This window comes from Cebus imitator, unplaced genomic scaffold (genome assembly GCF_001604975.1).
Source record: "Cebus imitator isolate Cc_AM_T3 unplaced genomic scaffold, Cebus_imitator-1.0 Scaffold654, whole genome shotgun sequence".
Taxonomy (NCBI): domain Eukaryota; kingdom Metazoa; phylum Chordata; class Mammalia; order Primates; family Cebidae; genus Cebus; species Cebus imitator.
The window spans coordinates 726,968-733,575 of record NW_016107969.1 but is presented as its reverse complement, the minus strand read 5'-3'; the positions used below and the strand labels follow the sequence as shown (position 1 = coordinate 733,575).

Sequence of the window (6,608 nt, the reverse complement as noted above, 5' to 3'; positions counted from 1 at the left end):
AGGCCGAGCACAGTAGCTCACGCCTGTTATCCCAGCACTTTGAGAGGCTGAGGCGGGCAGATCACAAGGTCAGGAGATCGAGACCATCCTGGCTAACAAGATGAAAACCCCATCTCTACTAAAAATACAAAAAATTAGCCAGGCATGGTGGCACGTGCCTGTAGTCCCAGCCACTTGGGAGGCTGAGGCAGGAGAAACATCTGAACCCAGGAGACAGTGGTTGCAGCGAGCCACAGTTGCAACACTGCACTCCAGCCTGGGCGACAGAGCGAGACTCCATCTCAGAAAGAAAAAAAAAAAATTTAAAGAAAACTGTGATGATGACAGCAATAATGACTAAAGATTTTGAACACTTTCCATGTGGTGGGCATTATTCTAATGCTTTATGTGTACTAACTCGTGTAAGAACACAATAACCCATGAGAGAAATAATTTTTATTTCCATTTTACTAGGAGAAAACTGTGTCACAGAAACCCTCAGAAACAGGCCGGGTGCGGTGGCTCACACCTGCAATCCCAGCACTGTGGGAGGCTGAGGCGGGTGGATCAGGAGGTCAAGAGATCGAGACCATCCTGGTCAACATGGTGAAACCCCGTCTCTACTAAAAATACAAAAAATTAGCTGTACATGGTGATGCGTGCCTGTAATCCCAGCTACTCAGGAGGCTGAGGCAGGAGAATTGCCTGAACCCAGGGGGCGGAGGTTGCAGTGAGCCCAGATCGCGCCATTGCACTCCAGCCTGGGTAACAAGAGCGAAACTCCGTCTCAAAAAAAAAAAAAAAAAAAAAGAAACCCTCAGAAACTCAACTCAGGTAAAACAGCTAAAATGCAGCAGAACAAGCCCTTGAACCTAGGCATTTGGGACTAAAGAATTAGACACTTAAGTAACACATACAGCATCAAAAGTACTTTGGCAAAGAATTCCCTGAAAAAAAAAAAACGAGTTTCCATCTAACAACATGAAACTGCATAAAAGGTCATTACACATACATACACATGCACGCACATAATTAGTATTACTATTCGTTAACTCATTAATGTGATGATGTAGGAAAAAATTTAAGGCTATGGAAAATATTTCAGATATAAATATCTGAACAGTTTAAAAATACACAACTGGCCGGGCGCGTGGCTCACGCCTGTAATCCCAGCACTTCGGGAGGCCGAGGTGGGCGGATCACCTGAGGTCAGGAGTTCAAGACCAGCCTGACAAACATGGAGAAACTGCATCTCTACTAAAAATACAAAATTAGCCAGGCATGGTGGTGCATGCCTGTAATCCCAGCTACTCAGGAGGCTGAGGTAGGAGAATCGCTTGAACCCGGGAGGCAGAGGTTGTGCTGAGCTGAGATTGTGCCATTGTACTCTAGCCTGAGCAACAAGAGCAAAACTCTCTCTCTCTCTCTCTCCTCTCTCTCACACACACACACACAAATCGGAGCTAGAATAAAAACACCCTCCCTAAGGTGTTTCTGAACTTTAGATTCCATTCCAAACCGTAACAGTTTTGGAGCCAGAAACATACTGGTTCATGTGTTTATCTTCGAATGTATTACCAAATCAGACAAACAGAATTCACCGAATCAGTCTCCTTTGCTAGGGTTTCCTAGGTACTTATGCACATGAGTAGGTGACTTCCACATCCAGCTTCTCTAATCCTGGTCCACAGAGACCTCACAGTATATCCAGATGTGGCCGCTAAACAATCCCTGTTGTGCGACTGCCCTGACACCATGCGGCCCACACCTGTGTCTGTCCATGTCTGGGGTGAGCCCTTCCCAAGACCACGCCCGGTGCAGCCTCTTCCCAAGTTCATGTCACTGCATCACAGCCAATGGCATCTAAGTGAGATGAGATGGACTGAGGGAAGGCATGGGTGAGTGCCAGCAAACCTGTCAGGCGGGACGCTTTAGACTCAGAGATTTGCAGCTTCAAAGAAAGAGATTTCAGAAAGGAAAGAGAAACAGAACAATGTCCCAAGAATATCGCTTTACCTGAGGAAGAGCCATCCCTGTCTCCTTTTTCTTTCCCCTTTCTTCTCTTCTGGACTTCTTCAGGCAACATGAGTCTTTAGAGGTCAATCTGGAATGTGAAAAAGAAGTTATTTAATGCTTAGAATCAACACACCCACTTCCTTCCACAACCACACACACAGGGAAGACCTCTCCCCATGCAAAGACGGTCCTTCGCCACCCACTGCATCAGGAATGATGGAGGAACAAGAAACTTGCAGAAAGACCAGTAGGTGAGTCTGTCACCCCTTTCTTCAGAACCCGCTGTCCTCCTGGAGAAGCCCACATGCACGCTGCAGCAGTGGGGAGCTGGGCTGGACTGAGCTTCCCTTCAGGGCACAGACCTGGCCTTGAGCAAGCCCCATGCAGAGCACAGCACCCTCACCTCTCTGTGGATCCCAGGCTGAGCTCAGCCCTCAGAAATGGAGGACACAGTCTGTAATCCCAGCACTTTGGGAGGCCAGGATGGGCAGATCACCTGAGGTCAGGAGTTCGAGACCAGGCTGGGCAACATGTTGAAACCCCGTCTCTATTTAAAATACAAAAATTAGCCAGGTGTGGTGGTGCGCGCTTGTAATCCCAGCTACTTGGGAGGCTGAGGCAGGAGAATTGCTTGAACCCAGGAGGCAGAGGTTGTAGTGAGCTGAGATCGCCCCCATTGCACTCCAGCCTAGGCAACAAAGCGAAACTCCAGCTAAAAAATAAAAAAGGCTGGGCACCGTGGCTCATACCTGTAATCCCAGCACTTTGGGAGGCTGACGTGGGTGGATCACAAGATCAGGAGTTCAAGACAAGCCTGACCAACATGGTGAAACCCCGTCTCTACTAAAAATACAAAAATTAGCTGGGTGTGGTGGTGCAAACATGTAGTCCCAGCTACTTGGGAAACTGAGGCAGGAGAATTGCTTGAACGTGGGAGATGGAGGTTGCAGTGAGCCGAGATTGTCCCACTGTACTCCAGCCTGCGTGACAGAAGGAGACTCCATCTCAAAAAAAAAAAAAAAAGGAAATGGAAGACACAGAGCCTGGTTATCAATACTGGACACAGATCAGAATCAGCTGGGGTAATGTAACTACTGTGAAGGCTGGATCCCAACCCCATTACAGGAAGGGAAATCTCAGGTAAGGAGGCACAAGAGTTTTATTTGCAAAATGACTCAGTACTCTCAAGTCAAACCAGGATTGAGCTCCACTCGGAGTGTGAAATAACAAGAAATGTATTTTTGGTCTCTGCCCCTGGTTCCTAGGACATGGATACCTCATAGATAGGGCTGTTGGGAGAATCCTTTGTTCTCATATTTGGTCTTTGACCCCAGGTCCAGCACAAAGTTCCTCAATCCCTTAGAATTTCCTGCATGATAGGAATGTGTTTGTTCTAATGACGCAAGTCTTGGTGGGCTCCTGGATACAGCCATTGGCCAGAAAGACTAAGCTATGATTCGAAGCTTGGAAATTTCAGCTGCATCCCCCATTTCCCCAAGAGTGGAGCGGGCTGAAGATTGAGCTAATACTCTCTCATGCCTACTGGATGAAGCCTCGATAAAAAAATCCCTGATCTATCTATCGGGTTCAAAGAGCTTTCTGGTTGATAAACACATTTGAATGCCAGGGGGGCGGTGCACCCAGATCCACAAGGACAGAAGCTCCTGTGCTCAGAACATTCTAAGACCTCACTGTATGTATCTCTTCATCTGGCTGCCCTTGGGTATCTTTCATGATATCCTTTATTAATACACCAAATCCTCACTTGATGTTATCAATAGATTCTTGGAAACTGGAACTTTAAGTGAAATGGCAACTTTTTTTTCCTCATCAACATAAAAAAAAATGACACTGAACAGCCAGGCGCAGTGGCTTATGCCTCTAATCCCAGCATTCTGGGAGGCCAAGGTGGGTGGATCACAGGAGATCGAGACCATCCTGGCCAACATGGTGGAACCCTGTCTCTACTAAAAATATAAAAATTAGCTGGGCGTGGTGGCTTGTGCCTGTAATCACATCTACTCGGGAGGCCGAGGCAGGTGAATCGCTTGATCTCGGGAGGTGGGGTTGCAGTGAGCCAAGATTTTGCCACTGTATTCCAGCTTGGCAACAGAGCAAGACTCTGTCTCAATAATAATAATAATCACATTGAACCAAACATTATTTGAGTACCTGCTTTATATCATTTCATTCATGACCCAGTTTCCAAGAACTTATGGAAAACATTGAGGACTGACTGCCTAAAAAAATCAGTAAACCTAAGTGCTTCCAGCAGTTCTGTGAGCTGTCCTCACAAATTAATCAAACTCAAAGAGGGAGTCATGGGAGCCTCAATATATAGGTCAGTTTTAAGGACCAGTGACAACCTATTACTTTTGATTGACATCTGAAGTGGCAGCAGGGCGAGGGTAGGGAGTGGTGTTGTGGGACTAAGACCTTAACCTGTTGGGTCTGACTCTAGCTCCAGGTGCACAGTGTCTTGTAGAGCACCCAGCTGGTGTCCACTGGGGAACTGCCTAGTATGTGGGAAAAAACTCCCACACATTTGCTGTCAGAAGTGTTCTATGTTGGCTGGCCCCGCGGCTCATGCCTGTAATCCCAGCGCTTTGGGAGCCTGAGGCAGGGGGATAACCTGAGGTCAGGAGTTCGAGACCACCCTGGCCAACATGAGGAAACCTCCATCTCTACTGAAAATACAAAAATTAGCCGGGCGTGGTGGCAGGTGCCTGTAATCCCAGCTACTCGGTAGGCTGAGGCAGGAGACTCGTTGGAACCTGTGAGGCGTATGTTACAGTGAACTGAGGTCGCACCACTGCACTCCAGCCTGAGAGAGCGAGACTCGGTCTCAAAAAAAAAAAACAAAAAGATACTGGGTGTCACAGGACAGGCCCACGTCACCTCCTCCACCATGGATGTCACAGGACAAGCCCAGGTCACCTCCCACCACGGGAAGTGACTGCCAAGAGGGGCTTGGGAGCTTGAAGGCCCTACCTGAGAAAGACTTGAGGTGAGAACGACAGAGGTGGCACCTTAGGACAGGGGCGGGGTCTGCAGAATCCCAAAACTAAGGAAAGGACGCGGCCCCTCGGGACTGAGGCTGCAGCGCTGCGTGCGCTCCAGGGACCGACAAGGGCGTGTCTTAGAGAATCGGATAGAACTGAATCCACCCTGCAGGTGAGGGCTTTAAGAAGTGCCCTCCCGCGTGGCGGGAACTAAAATCAGCAAAGGATTTCAGGCAGGAAAAGACGCGAAAGGCCGTGTTTACCTAGCGCGAGACGAAAGACGAGGGTCAGGGACCAGCCTAAACGACTTTAACCCAAAGGGAAAGCGATCCCCGCACTCTCACAGCAACGTCAGAATTTACTTGGGGTGGAGGGAGCGGTGCGGGTGTTTTAAGGTCTGTAGGGACCTCCTCCAGACCCGGGGGATGGAAGGAGGGGGACTGCGAAGCGCAGATTTTATCTAGAGAGGAAAACTCACGCTCCGCGGTGCACTCTTCACTCCCCGCGATCCGCTTCCGGGTTTGCAGAAAACCGCGCGCAGCTCAGACTGGGCGGTCCGGGGGGCGGGGATAGGGGCGGGGCCTGATCAGGAAGCGACCGGCAGGGGGCGGGCCGGGGAGGACTTAGGCCGCCTAGGGGCGGGGCCTGGGCGGGGCGCGACGGGCAGGGGGCGGGGGCAGGGGGAAAAACGCGAGGGTGGGGCGGGGCCTGGACAGGCGTGGGGCGGGGCCGGGAGGGACGGCGGGAGGGCTGTCCGAGCCTGCGTTTCCAGCCACGTGGTTCCCAGAGTGTCCCTATTTTCTGGGTTTGGGAACACTTAAGTCTATTTCGTGTCCTGCGGAGCAGTTTTCCTTTCTGCTTATTTTCAGTTAATGTTTCCATTTTAAGGTAAAGCCTTAGAGTTATGTGGGCTGTCTATATTGGAAACTAAGATATTTTCCTAAATTGCAAACTTAAGTTACTTAACTATTTTTTAAAAGTTACTGGTTTTGCTGCCATCTTGCATCCCCGCGTGCATGCGCCTAATCTCAGCTCGTCCACCCGAGACCCCCTGAGCAACAACCCTAGTGCCCCCAACGGCCCCTTATCTGCTCCGACAAGATGAAAGAAACAATCACGAACCAGGAAAACTCCCCAAACTGCAGACACAGGTGCTCATTGGTGGGAAAGGAACTGCTCGCAGAAAGAAGGTGGTTCATAGAACAGCCGCAGCAGATGATAAAAAGAACTTAAGTTCTCCTTAAGGAAGTTAGGGGTAAACAATATCTCTGGTATTGAAGAGGTGAATATATGTTTACAAACCAAGGAACAGCGATTCGCTTTCACAACCCTAAAGTTCAAGCATCTCTGGCAGTGAACACTTTCATCATCACAGGCCATGCTGAGACAAAGCAGCTGACAGAAATGCCACCCGGCATCTTAAACCAGCTCAGGGCAGACAGTCTGCCCAAAATCTGTGGATGGAAAAGTACCACTTGCTACTGGAGATGATGATGGTGATGATGAATTTCCAGATCTTGTGGAGAATTTTGATGAGGGTTCCAAGAATGAGGCAAACTGAATTGAGTCAACTTCCGAAAACTCGAAGAAGTTACTGGGAGCTGCTATTTT

The 6,608-nt window shown here is 49.2% G+C and overlaps 1 protein-coding gene and 1 pseudogene across 3 annotated transcripts in view; one reads left to right on the top strand and one right to left on the bottom strand.

The window, feature by feature from the left end:
• The window catches only part of LOC119469431 (zinc finger protein 160-like), a 609,418-nt gene that overhangs the window by 17,226 nt on the left and 585,584 nt on the right, over positions 1–6,608 (bottom strand). The gene's annotated exons all lie outside the window — the stretch shown is intronic.
• Positions 6,021–6,558, top strand: LOC119469432 (annotated as a pseudogene).